The sequence below is a fragment of the Bactrocera tryoni genome, chromosome 5 (genome assembly GCF_016617805.1).
Source record: "Bactrocera tryoni isolate S06 chromosome 5, CSIRO_BtryS06_freeze2, whole genome shotgun sequence".
Lineage (NCBI taxonomy): Eukaryota > Metazoa > Arthropoda > Insecta > Diptera > Tephritidae > Bactrocera > Bactrocera tryoni.
In genome coordinates, this window is record NC_052503.1 from 59,078,345 (window position 1) to 59,103,096 (window position 24,752).

Sequence of the window (24,752 nt, forward strand, 5' to 3'; positions counted from 1 at the left end):
AGTTTAAGGAGACGATGCTGCATCAGTCCGTGTAGCACAATGGTTCAATCGCTTCCGTTCTGAAAATTTCGAAACTTGGATTTACACTAATGAAAGTTTTACACTGATGGAATAATGTCTCCAGCGGAAAAAAGGCGAAAGTGGTCGACCAAAATAGTACATATTTGTTTTTTGTTTATTATTATAAATATAAAGAAGATAAGTTGAATTTGTATAGGGGTTTCAAAATGCGTCGGATCCCAAAAAAGCTGTTAGCGCATGAAGCTTTTTCAAGCAGATGGTTGCCTGAGCCTAGAATAGTACAGATCACTAAATTCTCAGTGATAGACCATCAATTGTTTGCCAATTATCTTTCAAGAAATCAGGAAAACCAACCAGAGAAGACGAATCTCTGTTCCTCACGACAATGCGAGCTCTCATACATCGCCTGAATCAACCGTATTTTTGAGCACTTGAAACATCGATTTGATGTGTAAAGCACCGTAAAGTGTTGACATGGCATCGAACGACTTCTTTTTATTCCCGTACGAATAAAATAAACAAGGTCAACGATTTGCGACATCTGAATTCATAACCTGTGTTCATAACGCAGATACCTCAATCAAAGTGGCAAAAGTGCTTCGGCAATTGGTTCAAACGTATGAGAAAGTGTATATATCTTAATTAAAATTTATTTTTCTTCTCTAATCCTATGATTCTTTTTCCCATTCTAAAAGAATTACGTCATAAGATGGCAGCGTAGTGCAAGTAATACTTGTCGTAATCTTGTCTTCTATTATTTTTGCATATATCGACAATATCTTTGTAGCAAAAACTGCTAAAGCAATTAATTATGACTATGAAGCATCGTTTGCCTATTCAGAGGTAAAATAATTTTAACAAGAATAATGACTGAAATATAAAATGATATCTGAGCTTCCAAGAAAAATCTATCAAATTATATGATTCAATTCTTCTGACACATTTATAATTAACGCCACATTTTTATTACGTCCAGTTATTTTTGTGAACACAGATAAACTAGGTTTGGTATCATTGTATTTTTAATTAAACTGTTATTTTTTATAATAAAAATTAGCATATACATTGTATTAAAACTGCATATCTTTAGTATTATGAAAATATTATGCACTTTTGTAGCTAAATGTTGCGTCATAAACATAATTTTTATAGCCTATTTCTTACAAATACATTTACAATAATATGCTTTTTTGCTTTCGTCACAATCTTTATAATATTCATAATCATTGATTATCTCCTTTTTATATTAAAACACATTTATATAAATATGCAGGTTATCTACACTTCTTTCAATAACTTTTCCGTATAGCACCTTGGTATCACGTTCTTTATACATAATTTATTTTATTCTTTCTTAAAACTTCATCAATATTGTTTTAACACCTAATAAATTTCGAACGCTGTCGTTGTATTTAATTAAAACAACTTTTGAAGCGCAAATGTTTATTTTTTCCCCAGCGCACAAAAGTTGCAAACACGTTGCTCTTTCCAAGAAATCTGACATCTTAAGTTCCCTCATCAGACTTTTGTGTGCGGAAGATGCTGGTGAAGAAGATGGATATATCTAAACACGAAAAATATAAAACATGTTTCAGAATTTTAATGCTATTTAAACAAATAATAAATTACCTTGTTCAAAAGTGTATCTTTAGATTTGACTTTTAGTAAATTGCACAAATCACTCAATAAAACCCATTTGTCAGTTCCTTCATCTTTTAGTAAATATAAGGGTGGTAGTAAAATATCAGCTTCTTCAAATTCAAATATTTCACCCTCACTATCTGAGTTCTCCACTAAAAATTCCGGTTTGTTGTCATTGTACAATCGAACGGAGTTGAATCGATCAATATTGTCAAGCACGACTGCACAACTTTCCATTTTAGTCTTACAATTATTGCCCACCTCTACAAATGAATTTAATTGTTTTTTGTTCGTTATCGAATTAGATACTGAACTTTTTCTAAGAGCTCTGCTCATATCACATGTAAAATTCGGCGCTCCTCCGAATATATCATAACCATATATTGACGAATCTGTAATTAAGAATTTACATATATATTATTTTATTTGTTTTAAGTCGCTTTGACGGCGATTAAATTTCTAGTAATATACCTTAAAGTAAAAAATTTTAATGTTAAAAAATATATAAATTTTGTATGAGATTTTTTAAATAATGTACATAATTTTAATATTTTAATAGTTGGTAAGCTTTCTTTTTTGCCAGACTTGAGTAGATAACTTGTGTCAAAAAATTTAGGGCTTAAGTTTTCTCAAATATTTAGGATTTTATATGGAATATGTATCTTTGACTAGAACTCGGCTTAGATATCTACGAGCTTCGCAGTTCAAGAGACTAGATGACGTATCAATTTTCACAACACTGGGTTCAATGCACCGGAACTGACCCGGCCAAGGACTGTTATTTCGGAGATCTAACCCCTTTAGATCGGTAAGTCTTAGTTAAGCTTGTCGCCACCGAATCCCCCTGACTCGTGCTGGTATTGAGTCCACCCCGGGACCGAAGGAATTTTTCTACTGTGTTTACGCTAAAAGACATCATCCAAACTTCACCTTGGTCAGGATGGAGCCATCTTAAGACCTGGTCAAGCCTTAAGACACACAAGAAGTGGACCAAAAGTTAGGTGGCCATATGTTGCCATCGCACTACTGCAACATTAGCCTCTATGGCTGTGCAGCCTGCACCTAGTTCGTGCACTGCGCCGCCACTCCAACCGAGTGCCCAACATGAGGGCCTCAACGGTCGTCAATAGGAACTCAAATAGTCAACATGACTTCCATTCTGATCTGTCCCCCCCAACCTTCATCTCGTTCTAATTGGAATATTACATCAGTCAAGTGCAATTCTTGTAATGGCTGGTGTCACCTGACGTGTTCCGGCCTAAGCACCACACGAGAGTGGAGTGTTTCGTATGTTGCCCCGTGCTGCAGGAGTCTGCCCCCGCAACACTCAACAATAGCGTCGCCAACTAATACCACAGTGCGGAAACCGCCCCAGGATCACCCACGGACACCCGCGACAAACTCGTATCTTACAATTTAACTGCAATGGACTCCAGAGAAAAATCGAGGAGATAGTTGCGTTTATGAGGCGGATACGTGTATCGATAGCTGCGATTCAAGAAACCAAGTTAAACAGCAGCTCAGATCTACTGAGTTGTGTCGGTTTTAACGTCTTACGTACAGATCGCGAGCGAGATGATGGCGGAGGCCTAGCCTTATGTTGGTGTTGTGCAGTATCAACACTGTGCAATATCGTTTAATCGATGGAGACATCGCCCGCCCCTAGAATGTCAAGATATACCTATCCGGTCAGGCCAATACGAGCGCACGATATTTAATATATACATCCCGCCAGTTACATTTTACCCTATAGGATATCACCCGAATTTATGTAGGTGCGCTACTTCATGGTGAAAACCGTTTGGTACCAGGCGACTTTAACGCGCGCCACGATAGCTGGCGGAACAGATAGACGATTCGAAATTCTGAATGACGAAACCAGAATTATGGGCACCTGTAATAGCTCGATCGAGAAATCTCACGATCCAAAATCCATTGGCCTTGATCGAATCAACATGCTGATGGGAAAGCATCTAGACTCGACGAGAGTAAGTTTTCTCACCAAGGTCCTCAACCTGACGTTGACCACTTTTCAAATACCCGACGTGTGGAAAGTCGGAAAAATGGTCTCACTACTGAAACCTGAGAAACTCGCGAACAAAGAGGAGTCCTATCGTCCGATAACTCTCCTCTCCCCTGTAGTGAAGACACTTGAGGCTTGGTACTCCTGACCTTCACTCACCACCTGAACCTAGCGATTCAACAGCATGGCTTCCGAAAAGTGCACAGTACCACCACAGCACTTAGCGTCATAAGCTCCTAGATAGTTCTTGGCCTTAACCAGAAACAACCCAGTGAGAGAACGATTCTCCTAGCATTGGACTTGTCAAAAGTCTTTGACCCAGTCAGTCACACAACGCTTCTACAGAACATTGAAAAAACTACGCTCCCTCCAGGACTGAAGAGGAGGACCATGAACTACTTGAGCGGTCGTCAGTCATCCGTACAATTTTGAGGTAAAAACTCACGGACGTCGGGCAATGGAATCGATGGCATGCGTTCAAAGGTAAAAAGCTATCTCTGCGACCTTTCTTGCTTCCTCTCTAAAACTTAACACTCTCCCCCCACTTAATCCACAGCGACCATACACTTTACAAACTCGACCAAGGAGTACAGTTTTCACCTTAATATAGCAGTGGATGGCGTCAAGGTTCCGACTGTCAATAATCCTAAAATTTTAGTGTGACTTTTGACACTCCTTCAGACCTCATATGACCGTGGTTATTGCCAAAGTACAGAGCCGCAACAAAATTCTCAAGTCGTCGGCCGGCAGAATATGGGAAAAGAAACGTTGTTGACAACTTATAAAGCAATCGGTCTGCAAAATGAGACCCTTATGCTCCTAGTTAAGGAGCATAATGAACTCCTCTCCAAGCAGCTCCTGCTGGGGTGCTTTTACAGAAATCATCCTTGCAGTCAATTTATTGGAGCGGAACCGCATCCTAGGAACATCAAGAAGTTATTCCTCAACTACGTCGACGACATCAGATAATACGCTATTCACAGTGGAGCCATCAACACCTTCATCCCTCCCTTTCAGTGAATTGCGTAATTGGAGTCAAACCACCACCGATTGCAGATGAAGAGCTCGAGTTGCCGCGAGAAACGAGAGTGACCCTTGCGCAGCTTCGTTCTGGATACTCTAGGAGGTTAAACTCCTACCTATCCAGAATAGACCCCGACATATCTAATATTTGTCCTGCGTGCAATGAGTCTTCTTCTTCTCAAATTAAACTGCAGCTCCATTTGTCATTACTAAAGTCAAGTAGGTGTATGTATGGCGTGACAGCCGGCCAATATAACCTAACCTAACCAACTTCTTCTAAAAATATACTAATTATACCTATAATACGTTATCTCTGTCTGTCTGTATATCTTCCAGTTTTTGAGGTATGAAACTTTCACACGTTCTTTTCTCCCCAAGAAGCTGCCTATTTGTCGGAACCATCGATATCGAAGCACTAATGGGATATTCAAAAAAAATCTTTTTCAACTGCCCTCAGAAAACTTTTCCATCTTGGAAGAAATTTAGAGGCCGGGAGCGAAAGAAATCATTGATTAAAGGGAAATTGCTATTGTTTATAGTTATATCTTTAAACTTCATCCGCAAATTTTTTAGATACGAAATATTTTATATTCTGCTTTTGGGAAGCAATTGCGATGCATCTCGCATATGCATTTGCCGGACGGGGGGCAGGATGCAGGTCGCGATTTCTATCTCAAATAAAAAATTCAAAGGTATTCATATTTGTTAATAACTTATCTTCTATTTAAACTAAGAAAATTCTAAAAAAAAATAGTGTACAATTTTTTAAAAATTAAAAAAAAAGCGGTTTTTGAGCAAAAAAAAATTTACATTATGTTGTTTAAAAATAAAATTCAAACAAAAATAAATAGAACATAATTTAATGCCAAAGATAATAAACTCTGCCCCAATTCCATACGATGTTTAGTTTTTTTTCTATCCTGCCCGCCAATTAAGAAATATCGAAATAATGAAAAACCGAGAAATCGCGGTTCAAAGTTTTCGCTTTCTGCCCAAGCGCTCATATAATTGCTAACCTATTACACTAGCTTCGACAATATTTCGAATTATCGTCTATAACTTTGGGGATATATCTATGGCAAAACTTCCTGTTCGCATACTCCTCCTAGACAGCTTGCCCGATTTCAATGAAATTTTCAGGGGTGATTGGGGTCTGTTTGGAGGGTTCACATAAGAAATTTAATGTGTGTATCATTGCACGTTGTGCAAAAAAAAAACAAAAAACGAAACAACTGGCGGATGTTTACAATTAATAAAAAGCATTGACATCGCATGTTGATCGTTTTTGCCTGTCATTCGTTCTTTCTATGGATGACTGTCAAGCGAACAAGACATACAGAACGTAAGTGTTCCGAATGCACTCAGTGTATCAAAAAAAATGTTTCAACATTGTGTGTATGTTTCTCAGATTTCAACGTGATTAACATTCTGCGTACAACACAAAGAAAGTGAGTATTGTTGTTGTTTCATATGTGATGCCATGCCGTTCGATTGTCGCTTGAAAATGCGCGGTGTGTGTAAAAAAAAGTGTTTCAACATTGTGTGTTTTTTCCAGATTTAATTCCATTGATTTGCTACATTTATTCGAACCGATTTTGTGTTTTCTGCTGACCGTGCAACACACAAAAAGCAAGTTAGTATTGTTATTGTTTCGTAAGTGCTTCCATGCGGTTCGCAAATACACTTGTTGGGTCTTATTGCATACGCGTGTGTTGGTAAAATACATAGTTTAAGATGTAGTTTTAGGTTCATTTTTATTTATGTACTTCAAATATGCATACTCTAGCACGACCACCGGGGACAACACTAACTACCTTTTTCGAGTTGTGTGAAAACGATGAATTTGCAAGAACATTGCTATATTCCGAAATACCACAATATTTCACTTGGAATCCATCATCGAAAACATTTCAACGACGAAAGCAAGGGGAGCGTGTTGACGGTTATCCAAATGTCCGTAAAACCGATGCCTTAAGACGTATTTACACCATCCATCCGAACAACACCGAATGTTTTTATCTGCGTCTGCTATTAGTCAACGTGCGCGGACCAAATTCATTTGCTGATTTGAAAACTGTTGACGGTCAGTTTTGTGCGACGTATCGTGAAGCATGTCAGCGATTGCATTTGTTAGAAGATGATATGCATTGGGACACCGCACTTCATGCCGCATCACTCACATCTCATCCAAAACAAATACGCGTACTATTCGCCATAATAACATCTACATGCCTTCCGTCAAATCCGCAATAACTGTAGAATAAGTACAAAGACTGCATGACCGAGGACTTATTAATTTTGGCGCGTAATCGAGCATCGGACGCAGACTTGCTATATACATTACAAATGTATAATTCTGCTTTGATATTGGTTGAAGATCTGTGCCTTACAATTGCGAATAAGGCATTAGCGCAACTTGGCATTACTGCGCCCAATCATTGACCATGAGCTTCAACGTGAACAACAATACGATTGCAATGAATTGCGTGCTTTCATACAAGCTAACATTACCAAATTGAATATTCAGCAGAAAAATGCCTATGATAAGATTATACGAGCGGTTGACAATAACGCCGGTGGATTCTACTTTCTTGATAAATTGCGCTGGCAATTGCTTCGTCAGGCATCGCTGCTACTCTACTTGATGGCGGCCGAACAGCACATTCTGCGTTGAAATTACCGTTGAACATCCAAGTCGTTAAAACACCAACGTGCAACATATCGAGGAATTTAACAATGGCAAAAGTTTTGCGAGGAGCTGGAATAGTTCTATGGGATGAGTGCCCAATGACAAACAAAAAGTCATTAGAAGCATTCAATAGAACAATGCAAGATTTACGCCAAAAGTAACAAATTTTTGGCGGAGCATTAATCTTATTATCCGGCGATTTTCGGCAAACTTTGTCAGTAATTCCTCGATCAACTCCTGCCGACGAAATAAACGTATGTTTAAAATCGTCAGTTTTGTGGAGACATGTTCAAAGGCTGACTCTTACCATCAACATGCGAGTCCAATTGCAAAATGATCGATCCGCAGCGGCGTTTTCGAAGCAGTTGTTGGACATTGGCGAAGGCAAAATACCAATCGATGATACCGGTTTGATCACATTGCCGAACATCTTTCGTACACTTTTACAATCGAAAGAAGAATTGATTGAAAGTGTATTTCCGAATATTGTTCAACACTATCAACGCCATGATTATTTAGTGAATGCGCAATATTGGCACCAGAAATGTACACATCAACGAAATCAATCTTGCCATTCAAGAAAAACTGCCAGGAGAAGCTACAACATATATGTACATCGATTGATAGCGTTTTAAATCAAGATGAAGTAGTCAATTATCCAACTGAATTCTTGAATTCTTTGGATCCCCCCGGTCTGCCACCGCATCGTTTGGACCTGAAAGTCGGTTGACCCATTATACTTCTACGAAATCTGAAGCCAGCGACTTTGTGTAATGGGACAAGACTTTCAGTCAAAAAATTGTGGCCAAATTTCATTGAAGCAACAATACTAAATCGCAAGGCAGCAGGTGAAGTTGTACTCTTACCACGCATTCCCATGATTCCAACGGACATGCCATTTGAATTTAAGCGCTTGCAGTTCCCAGTATGTCTTGCCTTTGCGATGACCATCAACAAATCGCAAGGGCAAACGTTTCAAGTGTGCGGCGTCAATTTGGAGGAACCGTGCTTCTCCCACGGCCAATTGTTCGTCGCATGCTCGAGAGTGGGAACACCAAGGTGCTTATTCATTTACGCGGCAGGTGGAAAAACCAAAAATGTTGTATACCAATATGTTTTATAAATGAGTAACAGTTTTACAACAATAAATAAAACACAAAGTAAAAGCCCTTAAGAGTTTTAATCGATTTAGGTGTAGCGAAACGCACAGGGTAACAGCTAGTTCTTAGATAATTTTTAAAGAGATCTGAGCTAAAAAAAAATCGATTTTTTGTAGCTTCTAGCAGGATCCTCCCTTAAAGAAAGATAATGCATAAATACGTGTTCGACGGACTTTTATGATTTTTCTTAGATCGAGTGTTTTTAGATTAAAAGTCGTAAATACTAATTTATTTAAAATGTCTAAGAAAAAAGGGTTCAGGTAAGTTTTTAGCAAATTAAAGCCCAAATGCTCGCACTTCTTGACTATGGGGAAATCGTGAATAGATTAAAATCAAGTTTGGTATCATATTAACTTATTTTAAAAGCTTCCTGAGTTTTATTACCATATTTTACTTACGGTCAGCGAAAATTATACTTAAATCATCCTCAAATGAGGTATATGTTTTAGAGTCAAAGGGGAAAGTCGGAAATCATTCTATTGGAGGCAGAGAAATGAAAGAACTGATTGCATTAATTCTTGACTTTGCTCAGATATACTTGAGATCTTAGAGGACCCTGTTCACACGTTGCTACAGGTAACATATGCATTAATTATGAACTATTCAATACAATCAATTGTATTTATTAATAAAAATGTTAATTCCGATGTAAGAATCCACGGCGTTAAAATTTGAACATTACGTCCAAATTTGAAAATGATTGATGAGTAATTTTTAAAGTTATTAGTTGATAACATTAGATTTAAATAAAGATGGTAGATCATTCTTCATTTATTAAAATAATATTTATAGTTTTTAATTATAACAACTTTCAAACTCAATTTAATTCAGGTCTATTCGTATCGTACAATCTAATGTGGCAAGAGGATCGTTTCTCTTTTAAATTTTTCAGTCAAAATAGTTGCTACAATAATATTTCCTGTCATCTTTTTAATTCCCAATCGAGTACCGTTGCATACTTGAGGTGGATTAAAATTAGGCTGAACAATATATGTATGTATGGTGAAACATTTTTCAACCCAAGATTATGTGTTGTTTTTATATATCTAGGTAATTTAATTTTCATCAACAACAGTAGCGAATGATTTAAAATACATCTGTTAGCATGGCAACAGTTTTTGTATCTGGAAAATAATTTCGTCAACATCTACGCTAATGTAACCAAATTACTGAGCCAACCATTCCAACCATTTAATTTTTATTTTCAAGAATGTGGTATTAATTAATTAATTTTGTCGTGAAGAAATTGTCTGGCATCTATGTATTTGGCTGTAGCTCGATGATATTTCTGAGCCATTATGATCATTTCCAATTATAGTTGAACTTTTTATCAACACTACATCTATTCTGCTATTTTTAATGTTAGATGTAACTTTCTGTTTGTAATAAATGCCAGTGCGTCGCAAACTATCAATGCGATTTTCTGTTGCGTTATTAAATATGTCTTATCGGTTCCACGTGGTGCATGCTAAAAACAAACAGAATTGTTCAGTAGCAACATTCAGTATAATTCATGTACTGTGAATACTTCCAACGTTGAACGTGTTATTATAACGCAGTCTTTAATACAACAACGCGGAGTTTAGTTACAGAATGCAAGGCTTATATTAGAGTTTAACTTAGTATAATAAACAAAAACAAGTAAGGAAGGGCTAAGTTCGGGTGTCACCGAACATTTTATACTCTCGCATGGTAAAGTGATAATCGAGATTTCATTATTCGTCATTTAAATATTTTTCAAATACCGTATTTTTGTAAAGTTTTATTCCGCTATCATCATTGGTTCCTAATGTTTATACTCGTATTATACAGAGAAGGCATCAGATGGAATTCAAAATAGCTTTATATTAGAAGAAGGCGTGGTTGTGAACCGATTTCACCCATATTTCGTACATGTCATCAGGGTGTTAAGAACATATTATATACCGAATTTCATTGAAATCGGTCTAGTAGTTCCTGAGATATGGTTCTTGGTCCATAAGTGGGCGGCGCCACGCCCATTTTCAATTTTTAAAAAAAGCCTGGATGCAGCTTCCTTCTGCCACTTCTTCCGTAAAATTTAGTGTTTCTGACGTTTTTTATGAGTCGGTTAACGCACTTTTAGTGATTTTCAACATAACCTTTGTATGGGAGGTGGGCGTGGTTATTATCCGATTTCTTCCATTTTTGAACTGTATATGGAAATGCCTTAAAAAAACGGCTCTGTAGAGTTTGGTTGACATAGCTATAGTAGTTTCCGAGATATGTACAAAAAACTTAGTAGGGGGCGGGGCCAAATATGCCCCTCCCTAATGCGATCCTTTGTGCCAAATTTCACTTTAATATCTTTATTTATGGCTTAGTTATGACACTTTATAGGTTTTCGGTTTCCGCCATTTTGTGGGCGTGGCAGTGGGTCGATTTGGCCCATCTTCGAACTTAACCTTCTTATGGAGCCAAGGAATACGTGTACCAAGTTTCATCATGATATCTCAATTTTTACTCAAGTTACAGCTTGCACGGACGGACAGACGGACGGACAGACAGACATCCGGATTTCGACTCTACTCGTCGCCCTGATCACTTTGGTATATATAACCCTATATCTGACTCTTTTAGTTTTAGGACTTACAAACAACCGTTATGTGAACAAAACTATAATACTCTCGTTAGCAACATTGTTGCGAGAGTATAATTATGCTAGTATTTTGTTTGCCTTCCTTTGGACAGGAACTCACTTAATCTTCAAGGCAGGAATTTTACATTTTTCTAAATTCTGGAGAGATTTTACTCATTCTTCAATCAAGGTCTTTTTGGATCGTGCTTCCTTGAAATGTTTTCCTACCTGATTTTTCATTCAAGGTGCTTTCAGGATTTAGGTCTGGGGACTGCATAGGGTTATCCAGAGCTTGTGGTGTTCAACATACCAGGCACTTACTAACAATTCTAGATTTATGGTTAGGATCAATGCTTTTGAAAGATCCAATTCTCTGTTAGTCCAAATTTTTCAATATCAGGAGCTCTGTTACTTCTCAAAATCCCATACATAATTATTTTTTTCATCGCGGATTCCCAATACTAGATGCTTTCATACATCCCCAAACCGTAACTGACCCTCCACCGTGCTTTACGCTGTTGGTAACACACTATCATCAAAGTCTATATTTTTCGATCTAAATTTTTCGAATTTTCATTAGAGTACAAAATGTTTTCCGAGAAGTTTGTAGTCTCATTCATAGACGTTTAAGCAAAATTTCAAACGGTTCTGTAGATTCTTGTTGATTACAGACCTTTTTTCGTGGTACTCGTCGATTCAGACTACTTCTGCTCAAAGTTTCCCTGATTGTTCTAGCTTTTATAGGCTTACCCGATGCCTCTACTGTATATTTCGATATTTGAACAGCACTTTAAACCGGATTTGCTTTAATTTTTCGTTCTATTGATCGCGCTTCAATGTCAGCAAGGCGATCTATCAAAAACATTTCTTATTTGCAATGGTTTCTTCCAACAATTTCTCCGATTTCACGCCAAGATTTACCTTACAAATTTAAATTTAATGACTTTCACATTTCAGTGGTTGCTTTCTTACCCATTGCAAAATTTGATGTTTAAATACAAGTGCTATTCGAAAATATTTTTTAATACACTCATTCGCTCCACTAGTAAAAAGTACGCCTCTCCAATTTACATCCAAATCGTTTCAGCCATTATTGAGTTATAAATAGTGCAACTAATGTCAGCCGATCATTTCTAAATACTGATATTCAGTAAGTTAAGGTTTATGGCATACTAACTGTCAAATCTATTGCCATTGCCGTTGCCAAGTCTGTATGTGGGCATTTATCATAACATAATTATTTGGGAAATTCGAGCTACTATACCGCATGTTTTGAGCTCTTGAACCGTTTACATTTTTATATGGATGAAAAAAATTTAAGTGCAAAATAAAAAAAGTAGAAATGTACTATAATAAGTGTATGTAATTTTTATATACCAATTAAATTAATAAATTTAATATGAGCAATGATAATTTGACTTATGCTTGTAAAAGTTTAAATTTAAGACTTCGCTTATTTCCCAATCCATTTTGTATAATTTTTCTGCAAATTAACAATATTAAACTAAATATTAATTTTTTGGAAAAATAATAGGTTGTCAAAAAGTCTTGCGGTTTTTTCGCTAGTTGGCGCTGAAAGCGCGTAGTTCTAGTTTTATTCGTCGCATCGGGTCATGCTATACCTTTTTGGAAAGCTCATTTCACGCGCTAACAAGTGTTTGATTGATTGTCGTTTCTTTTAAGTCGTTCGTGAGTTATAGCGTCGCAAACATGGAGCAAAATAAAGAGAAAATACGGCATATTTTACAGTACTACTACGAAAAATGCCAAAAAAAATGCCTCTCAAGCCGCCAATACAATTTGTGCAGTTTATGGACCCGATACAGTTTCCATTTCCACCGCACAACGATGGTTTCAACGTTTTCGTTCTGGTGTAGAGGTGGTCGAAGATGCGCCACGCTCCGGAAGGCCCGTCGTCGAAAATTGCGATAAAATCGCTGAATTGGTTGCAAGAGACCGGCATAGTAGCAGCCGTAGCATCGGTCAAGAGCTGGGCATGAGTCATCAAAAATTCATTTCAATTTCAATAAAAAACAAAAAAAAATTCAATAAAAATACCGCAAGACTTTTTTGACAACCCATTATATTAAATTATTTAGAAAATGTACTCATAATTTGGTACTTTATTTTTATTATTTAACACAACCGTCTTAATACTCGCGCTACTAAATTTTAAATTACCGAAATGAAACTGCCGTCGATATATGTATATGTAAATGAGCCGTGTTGCCTTTTCGAAATTTTCATAGAAATGAAAACTGATCTGTCACACTGCTGAAGTGACAATTCATTGCCTGCAATATATGGCATACAAATTATTATGGTGTTTAACCGTTAGGCTTGTTGAAAGTTCCCCACTACCTCTGGTTAAGGTCTAATTTTTCTTTAAAGAAAAATTTCGTTGACGTTGACTTCTCACAACACTGAATCGGTTTAAAACATAAACATAATTAAAATTGGGAATAAAAAAGCACGGAAGGAACCACGAAATGAGCTGAGCATTAAATCCTCACGCAAAATTCTAAGGATGTCAGATGATGTATCTGTTTAATTTTATGTAGTGTACAAGTACATATTTTCTTCTTTATTGGCGTAGACACCGCTTACGCGATTATAGCCGAGTTAACAACAGCGCGCCAGTCGTTTCTTCTTTTCGCTACGTGGCGCCAATTGGATATTCCAAGCGAAGCCAGGTCCTTCTCCACCTGGTCCTTCCAGCGGAGTGGAAGTCTTCCTCTTTCTCTGCTCCCCCGGCGGGTACAGCGTCGAATACTTTCATAGCTGGAGTGTTTTCGATATTCGCCGTGGCCAACGCACAAAGGACTATAAATCTTTCGCAGAACTTTTCTCTCGAAAACTCGCAACGCCGACTTATCAGTTGTTGACATCGTCCAGCCTCTCCACCATATAGCAGGACGGGAATAATGAGTGACTTATAGAGTTTGATTTTTGTTTGTCGAGAGAGAACTTTGCTTCTCAATTGCCTACTCAGTCCGAAGTAGCACCTGTTGGCAAGAGTTATCCTGCGTTGGATTTCTAGGTTGACATTGTTGGTGGTGTTTACGCTAGTTCCAAGATAGACGAAATTATCTACGACTTCAAAGTTATGACTGTCAACAGTGACGTGAGAGCCAAGTCGCGAGTGCGACGACTTTTTGTTTGATGACAGGAGATACTTCGTCTTGTCCTCGACCACTGCCAGACCCATTTGCATTGCTTCCTTGTCTACTCTGGAGAAAGCAGAACTAACGGCGCAGGTGTTGAGGCCGATGATATCAATAAGTGAGGAAAGTTCTCTGATCGCCATTCACTTGGGAGTGACTAGAAACGATTCTTTTACATATGACTCCAGCAGCTCACGACTTCCGGTCTTTGACAAAGTATCCTCTGGGTAGCCTAAGAACATCCGTTTGAAGGCGAGCTAAAGTGAGAAGGCGAAACATCCCCTCTGCAAGGTTGTGCGCTGAGTTTGGGACCCGCCACGTAAAAAAACACCCCCTATGAAAGGAAGCCTCGGATGAGAAATCCCCCTTTGGTACAAGTACGTATATTATAGAAAATATAGCAGAAGTGCAACCAAACGCTAGTCTCAAGGAAATATTTAGATTTTGATGAGTTCACGAAATCAATTCTTCATTAATTATAATTATTTTGATAAGAATATGTGTATTAAAACTATTATTGGAAGTTATAAATATGGTGTTACAAATTAAGAAAAGAAATTTAAATTTAGTATATGGTATTTTTAGAGAACTGGAAAAAAATAAATGTTTTTAACCTCAGTCGGAGATAAATCCGCGTCCGTCAAACTACTCTTGCTTTATAATATTAAATTTATATACTAAAGGTCGTTTCCAATGTCTGGTTAGCAGCCTGTCAGTTAAGTTCTGGTAAACTTAACCAAGACACCTTTCCTTAAAGAAAGGCATTAAGAAAACGGCCCCAAGAGTAATATTACTTACCTAAAATCTCCCATGGTCCCCTAAAATGCCAAGGTTTTTTATCTGACTCAACGTTTTGGACATCACTCAAGTGATTATTTAGAAGATCCCTCATAGCAGTACTTGAAGCAAGCATTAAAGGCGTTTGACCTGTTCACAAAATCAGATTTGTATATATAGAATTGAACATATTATAAAAAAATATTAAATATAAAATGTCAACGAACCTGAATACGTAGCGAGCAAAGGATCGGCACCATAAGATAGCAGTAACCTTACAATTTCTTCGTGATCATTTTCACTTGCCTCGTGCAACGGTCGTATGCCTGAATGAGCCGCTTCTGAATGATTCGCACCGTACTGCAAGAGTGTTCTAGCAATCTCAAGCCAACCTTTTGTACAAGCTTCATGTAGCGGGGTATAACCAGCATTATCTTTCTGATCTGGATTCATACCCATACGGTCCAAGCAGTAAACAACAACATCTATGTAACCTAGACGTGCTGCTTTATGCATTGCACTTTGGCCAACGCTTTTGTTTAGCACCCATTTATTTATTTCACGGCACACATCACTCTCGGTCTTCACTTTCTTTTCATACTTTTCTTCCTCCGTTTTCCTATCTAGTTTGGCTAACATTTGCAAATTTTGAGCGGAACTCTGGTTCCCGGATAGAGTTGAATTAGGTTTCTTTTTTTTACGTATGTAATCAAAACCGGAGCTTCCTTTACGCCGCAGATACTTTCCCGGCCGTCTTCTTCTAAAACCAGATGCTGTATTATCTATTTCAGGCGTGGTTCGGTTAGCAACTTTTGAGTTTAGGGACGTATTATCGTCGGTTTCAGGTACACCAATACTTGCCAAGGTGTCTTCCTCATCTTTAATATGTTGGTTCGCTGTCGAAGTTGATGCAGAAACTGAGCCCGGAACAGAATCGTTAATGACAATGTTTAATTGTTGTAAGAATTGTTCGTATTTCTGTTCGAATGTCATTTTGTCATTTCCATCTGACATCTGGGATATTATTTCTGGTGGAGCAGATGCTGGCCGATCATCGCCTACGAAAATCTCTCGAATAATTTCTTTTCGTTGTTGCATTTTAGACTCTGTTCGTGTTTTAGTTTTTAAGACAGTTGTTTCAAAAATACTAAAATGACGTTTCTTTCCATCACTAGATTCTTCGTCAAAATCTTTTTTCACAGGTATAGAAAATAGTTCTGTAACTGAACTCGATTCTGCACTGTGAGAAACATCGCTATGAATTTGGCTCGAAACACCATAATGGTTCACATTTTTTTTATTTTTGGGCTTTGTACTGAAAGCAACGTTTGTATTTATAACACGCGAATGCAGCACATCAATTATTGACCGCCTTTCACGACACAGTTGCTCTTCATGTTGGGTTCTAGTAGTTAATAAAGACTTTTTGCTTATATTTGGTGTTGACTTCTGAAGCAATCTTTCTATAGATTTTGCAAATTTAGTGCTTCGATTAGTATTGGATAGTAAAGAATCTTGTTCACGCTCTAAATCTGGTAGTGAATTGGCCATTTTCAGATTATGTGGATGATCTATAGTAATTAAGCTGGGAGGAATTTTGAGCGAACGTTTATAACGGTAAGCTTCTAAAAGCAATTGACTTTCTTTATCTTTAGGCTTGCTATTTTGAATATCACTTTTGTCGATAGCCAATGCTGCCTTATTCAATTTCTTACAACTGGAATCAGGTACCTTTTCAGTTTTGCCAGCTTTCCCCGACTTCTCATTTCTAGAACCAACCCATTGAAAGTTCGCGATCACAGTGCTTGTTTGAAAAGCTCTTTGCAGGTTGTCGATGTAGAGCTCTGATTGTTGGCAAATTTCCGCACATACTTTCGTTTGATTGACTTAATTTTGGTAGTGGAATTACGAATAATTTTATCATTGCGCAATACTTTGCTATTTGCCAATTGCAGTTCCATTTCCCGTTTCTGCTTGGAGCGTGTCATTGTGTTTAAACCTACCATTAAATGCACTTTTGTTTTTTTTTCAGCTTTTCTTTTCTTCGATGGCTTCTTTATGGCTTTAGGGAATTATTTTGCATCGACGTTATCACTTTACCCTTTTCTGTTTGTTTTTCAATGTGCATATTATTGCCGCCATCCTTTTCCCCAATGCTCTTTCTGACTAATTTTTGCGCATTATCCGGAAATTTTTGATTCATTGATGACAGAGTGGATATTTTTAATAGCATTATTTTGATTTAAATCCGCTAAAGTCGTTATATCCTCTAAATTATGCAGTTTGGGTGATAACTTTTCCTGTATAACTTTGTCATCGTTTCCTTGAACATATGTTTTTGTAGTAATGTTTTTACCGCTATTATTATCATTACTATCGGAAGAAGTCGCAGCCGCAATCAGAAAACTGAGTTTGTATCAGAGTGATTGCTTTGTCGAGCTTTAATTTTCTTTAGTGGTTTCTTCGAACGATCCGATTTTCTTTTAATAATTTCATCGTCACTCTCCGAACTGCTTTCCACTTTCAAACGAGCAGCAATACGTTTTTCTTGCTGTAATCTCATTTTCCCCCTTTCTTGTTTACTTATCTTTTTTTGAATAACGATATTACATGACTGTGAGGAATGGCCTTCCGGGGATTTGCCTGTAAAACGTTCTCCCGTCATGGTACTTTGAACCCTTACGTCAATTATATCACAAGATTTACTACTTTCTGTCGATTCAATACTAACGTTTGATAAATTATTTTCCATTGTTATGTCCCTTGTTTCTAAGTCTTTAATATCATTTGAAGATTTTTGACTCTCTACCCTTAAATCCGTATTCACACTTACAAATCGGCATTTGGCATTACTTTTTCGTGAACTTGTAAGTAACTGTTCCATAAAATCAGTGCATTTATTATTCCAATTGAAATCTAAAATATCAATCGAACCGTATTTTTCTTCTAGACCTGGAATGGACGGCAGCTCAGAGTTAAAAGTCGAACAAATACTTGGTTCTTCTTTTATTTTAATGGACTCTTTAATAGTACTGGGTACGTTTATTGGTGTACTGAAAGTAAAACCTTTCAGTTCCGCTTTAGTTCTAATCCGGGCTGCAATTATTAAATTTGCCTCCGTTTTTATTGGTGCAACTGGAACAGGTTGGGGAATTGTGGGTGGTGGAGTATCCAATGTCGGCGTTAATGGCTCTATTTTACAAATAGGTACATTGTTGTTAACAATTATGGAGTTTTCCCTTTGACAGCATGGAACAATTTCTGCATGTATTGCCTTTTCAACTATTTTCACATCTAGTTCTCTTTCCTCACTTACTGCTCGGTCATTTTACAGTTATAACCGCCGTTGAAGTGGAAGTTATAAGAATATTATTATAGCTTTCAGTTGAACGATATGCTCCTGATATCTTTGCTTAACGACGGGTTCATTACGTTGAGAATTTGGAAGAGTACTCTTGAAGATGGCGCTTACGACCAAGATAATTAGGATTCCGCTGTTCTCGAACTAGTGTATTGGATGAAGGATTGGTATTTACTAGAGAAATGGGATCAGCAGTTTTTATAACTCCACCAGAATAAGCTGGCGGAATAGTAAGTTCAGAGCTAGTTCTCGATACGGTCCCCATATTAGTAGCTGGTTTAAAGTGTTCGTCTGTTGCAGGCACATTACTACCAATCACTAAAGGTGGTTCAGATTTTATTGTTTTTACTGTCGCAAAAGGATTTGTTTCTACAACACTTGGACGCATCTGACATATTTGTAAGCTTTTTTCCGAAGTTTTAAATACCACAGAATTTGTCTTCAGGTTACTGATTGAAGTTGGGCCTATCCGGGGTGAGATAGTGCAAACTTTAGATGAAATATCAGGGGGAAATTGCTGCAAATTCTGTTTTAATTCTGGTTGTGCTGTAATTAACTTGCAATCAGCAGGCACTATTACTGGATTTGTAACCTCCGATGAACTGTAGAATTGTTCATTTTGTTGGCTTTCTATTATTTTAGACCCCTCTAATCTCTCATCCGAGTGTAACGCAAAATTTGGCGTGAAATCCACTCTCGGCAGGGTGTGCCTAAAATCAGTTTGGGATTTTTTTAAAATTGCTTGATTATATCGATACTCAGTAGAATCAGCCTTCGTTTTAACTGTACGCATCGATAAATCTAGAGGCGATGGAGTTAACGGCTCCTCTATCTTGATTCTCTGATGCAATTCAGGTAAGTTTGCATCGTTACAAACTTTAGCTATATTGCGTGTAGATATGGGTGGATTTTCCACTAAATACCCATTTTCTATTGACCCAGCCCCATAGTCCTTAGATATTGAGGCATTAATGGGCAGTGATAAACAGCCGTTGTTTATAGGAGCTTCGCTTTGAGATAATTTGTCCACAGGTGAAATTCCTGTCTGACCTGACGCTGAGTTTAAGGCTTTCTTGATTATCTGTAAATCCAATTCTTTTTCCGATGTAGCACTTCTCATTGCGACTACCTGGTTTATAAGTTCCCTGTAATTGGTTTTTTGGACTTGAGTTTTCTTTACAGCATTTTGTTTTGGTCCTTGGTTCGAGAGGTTTGAAATTTGTTTAGATTGCATCTGTGGATCCATCGATTGCGACTGCGATAAAGTTTGGATAGTCAGCGAATGAGAGGGCAGTGGCTTGGAACTCTGGGAATGTCGTTCAAAACCACAATAATTCGGATTTGGATGAACTGCGGCGCTTTCCTGATGTGCACGTGCGGATGACCGATGACTTTCAATTTGACTGTGATGTTGTTGACGAATTAATTGTGTATAATTCGACGGTGATTGTGATTGGCTCTGAGGGGTTAGACTTGTGTGATGCATTTGTATGTGAGATGGCGGCGTTGTGTGCGAAGGTGACGGTGAAGCCGCCACATCAATAGATGGCGACATATAATTTGTATTATGCGTATTGTTTTCATACTTTATATGCTGTGCTTCATAAAAATATGGTTGAGCTTTGTATCCAGACGGACGGTGAACAGGAGTAGGAGGAGGGGTATTTTGATTTTCCGGGTACAGAAACTGTTTTAGTGACTGTCTCTTTTGCTATTTTACTGATTTTGAAATAACCATGCTGTACATTACTTTCACTAAAGCTATTAGTTATACTGTTATAAGGGGAAGTTACGTCTTTACAACAGGTTTCCAAAGGCGAGGACGTTTTATATGGATTAGTATATAAGTCATTATTTTGATGATGCATTGTGTCGCTATAAATTTCTTCTTTATTTTTAAACACTAAATCATGAGTGGTTGTCTTCGTTGGGTGACGAGGAAGTGATAATGAATGCACTTGGGAGGGTGATGGTAAGGTTTTTTGGCTTTTGAATACTGACTTATAATTTGCGGCCTGTTTTGTTATAATCGGTGGCTTTTCTGAGATGGTAGGTATTTCGGCACCTTGCATATAATAATTTTGACTTCGAGACAAATGTGGCCTGACATTGTTCAATAATGTTTCTTGATGTTGAATATTTAACTGCGACTGTTGCAATGAACTCTCGTGAACATTATGATGATAACTGTTACCACTACCATGCTGTGAATAATTATTAGTAGAAGGAATTTGCAATTCGTTCAGCTTCACCTCAGAACCATAGCCACGAACTTTAAGTTCTGACTCATGTAAAATTGTTCTTTGCGTATGAATATTACTGAATTTATCCGAACTAAATTGTGGTGTCGACATATATAAGCTCTGATGACTTGTATGCGTGTTGCTGTGATCGCTGTGTGCAAAGATTTGCGGACATTTCGGGCATAGTTTGGGCTTCCTTGCTGTTCCTTCAAAGCCAATGAGTTACTTGGATTTATAATGGTACTAGCATCCCTTTTGCTGTTATGTATTAAGTCCATTGTTGTTGCAACTTTCTTTTGACTCTGTATAACCTTCACTGTATATTGTTGCTTTTGTCGACCCGTGATCAGGAACCGATGCATGGTAACTCACTATATCGTCATATATACTGCCTTTAGGATAATTGCTTATTGCACTTAGAAGTTGATGGTGGTTTTGTTGTAGTTGTTGAGGTGGTAAATTTGTTGCATTGGCGGTATTCGAATGCGTTGGCATTTGTGTAAAGTTTGGCGTCTGAGAATGGTGGTGAGATTGTTGATGCTGAAGTTGTTGCTTGAAATTACAATTCGACTCCAAGGCACAGCTTTTATTAGACACTGAATTTCTTTCTTGTTGCAATCCTACAATACTTCTATTGGTAGGCATTACTTCTGTACCGTATGTTACAAGTTGCTATTTGAATGGAAAAATTGCCTACCATCGTGTGGATATATTGAATTTTGATTGATTTTATCTCGCGATGAACCTGATTTTTGAAAATCTACTCTTAAAGAGTGTTCTGAATTCCAGGCTCTATCTGCTGCCGATGGACACGCATTGCACGTAATATTATTTGACATGTTTGGGCACCCACAAGATTTATTATTAACAATAACTCTCTCATGCGAATAATATTGAGTATTTGTACGACCATCATTGATTCCTCTAGTAAAATACATTGCACTTTGTCCTTCGTCATCGCCACCAATGACTTCGTGATGTCTATTTGGATCCATAATATTCCTCAAAGAATCTTAAATGACAATAAGTATGTAGACATTAATCAAGTGTTCATCGCAAACAAATGGTATCAATATAGGTTCATAATAAGATCAGAAAAGGCTGGGATTTAGAACAAAATCCACCGATTTGAACTGAGTAGGAGTTATTTTTAAACTATTTAATAAAAAATAAATGATTAGAAACAAATTAATTAAAAATGTAATGTAAAAAATTCATTATAAATCGAAGAAACACGCACTTTATATAGTTGATTTTTTTTATTTTAAATACAAATACAAGTCATCTAAAAAAGGATATAAGTCAACGGCACCCATATACATATATATGTTTTCTTAATGGTGCTATCCGAACATATCCAAAATCGAGAACAATGGATGCTATCATGCTTTAACGCTCTTTAGACTATTTTGTGGGCTCCCTAAAGTCGCATAAAATTTAAAAATTCCATTAATTATAATTGAAAATATATACATACATATAATTTCTATTTCAAATAATATATGTATAATCTATCCGAACATAAAATTAGAATTTCCCCGCATAATAAGCCTTGAATTCATACATCTATACTCAATATGCTTTTTTAAATTTTTTATATAGTTTTTGATATAATTTTTCTTTCTTCCGACACTTTCTTCGGTTTACCCATCGAAAACTTTGTGCTTGCAGCAAGGCCTTCGAGGCATTATAACTGTTTTTATCTGTATGTGTGTTGAAAACCAGTATTTTATTTCGGTGTGGCGCTTTTCTATGTAAGTTCGAATTTCACTTGCTTTCTTCATATGTAGTGTAGTTTTGTTTCATCAAATTATGTTTTTTTGTTGTAACTTATGTTTTTTTAACAAACGTATTCTACTTCTAACTCTGTGCAAGTTAACACTTTTACAACAGGTGTTATTATTGAAAAATGTAATTATAATTTATTCATCTTATTGGCGCTAAAATACGCATTTACATTGTCTTTTTGATTGTATTAGTAAGAAAAAACATATAACTAATACTTTGTTGGCCCTTGATCCAAATCGAGGAAACAACTATATTTTGGCAGGATTTTAAAACATAGATTATATATAATACACATATCTTCCGAAAAAATTATTTGTATAACAATAACATTAACAATTGGTATCACTTATACTGCCACAATACTTATTGAATAATCATTATAAAGAACTGTATATATGCACGTGTGAGATGAGAATTCGGGATTTGAGGACGAAACGTTTTTTCTATGAATTATTATTTTTGCTGTTGTATCAGCAGAAAAGATTCCCTAAAAATCCTGGTCGGTTTAGTACACCTGACTGTGTCTGAGGACAGGTTTACATTTTTTTATATTTTGTATTTAGTTTTAATGTTTATATACTATATGTGGTAAATTTTCGGCAATTCAAATGAATTAAATTTGTTACATGATTAACATGAGAAAATCTGTACCTCTTATTTTTCAATAAATACAATATGTATACATAACCATATTTTAAAGAATATTGACGATTTAAACAAGTGTGTATTCCAAATAGCGGTGCTAAATATTAATATCACCTTGCACAGATGAATGTGGTTTACACACATATACTAAAAATTATATGCGTTAATAGCTTACTGAAACAAAGAATGTTCCGATTAATAAAATTTAACACTACACCTTCCCAATAATGGTTTGTTGGTAGGTATTTTTACTCTTGTTTCAACCCGCCACCATCAGCTCTCGACGCAAGTTTTGATTTCCACAACTTTGCTGTGTCAGCAAGGAATGTAGGAAGTAAAGATTACCTATTTTAGTGGTGTTAACAGTGATAATTTTAAATAAAGTCTGATGATCTTCAAATCTTTCTATTATTTTTTTTTTTATTTACTCATTTTGTTTTTAATCCATTGACTAATCATTTTTGTTTTCTTCTTGCTTTCTTTAATTAGAATTCACTTTGCACATTATAGTTGAGTACTTCCACTTTCCTAATTACTCCTTGCTTTGCATTATTTTTCGTTTGCTTTACGACACAATTACATTACAAACCTCGACGACTCGTTTAGCTTTGCATTTACTTTTGAATTGTCTTTGCGTTGGTTTTTCTTTGCTAAGCTGTGCATAGACTTGCTACTGAAGAAAATTCAATGACCAAAAGCAAAAAATTTCTACTTCTACTTGTCTTCTTTGATCGGGTGCTTGCCTGCTTGTCTTGTTGTTTGGCCTACTTTGGCGACGAATTTCACGATTTACTCACGTACGATTGTACTTATTTTAAATACTAAAGCAACAGTAAATAAAACAAATATTATGTACAATACGAATTTTAAACAATATTACAAATTTGTATATATATTATCATTTTCTTTACTTTTTCTTAAAATCACTGCTTCATTTTCACCAAACGAGACAACGACGACGAGATATAAAAATGAAAATGACGACAGTGTTACCAATGTGCGCTTACGTACATCCTAACCGTACAACCCTGTTCGAACTTGGCATTGAAAAGTATACATTAATAATATGGCCTTTAGCTCGAGGATTATTGCAATAGGAAATTAACATTTTAAATTTCTATACTTTCTACAAATACTTGTGACTTTTTCCAAATAAAAAATTCTAATATTAGTGAAAATATATTGCATCCAATAGAATACGAAATAAATGCAACAGTGTCGTACATGGTGAATATAAAATTTGTCAGGGGTTGAGGAATTTCTATTAGTTTCGAAACACAATAAAAATTTCAAAAACTATTATTGCGACGTTAAACGATCAAGTTGCAATGCACTCAGCCTTGACTCTTTTTACTTCCAAACTTTAACACTCAAGCACCATGGCGGCTAATCAAACTTTCTGTGAAAACTACCCTTAACTACTTTGAACCTTTAACGTCGTCTTGCGATTGGTGGTGGCACCTCACCGCGTGCAGGCAATGAGGCGAAGGGCATACTCGGCATCCTGCAACCGGTGCGGGTGGTGCCGATTGGCACTGCCTCAGGCAGGTTGTCGGTGCCGTGCATGCGTGCGCCAACCAAGAGCCACCACCCTCCTAATCCAGGGTGTTATGCGACCCGT

The 24,752-nt window shown here is 36.8% G+C and overlaps 1 pseudogene; it reads right to left on the reverse strand.

Annotated features, from left to right (window-relative positions):
- Positions 1-950: 950 nt before the first annotated feature.
- Positions 951-24,088, reverse strand: LOC120776619 (annotated as a pseudogene).
- Between the last annotated feature and the right edge of the window lie 664 nt (positions 24,089-24,752).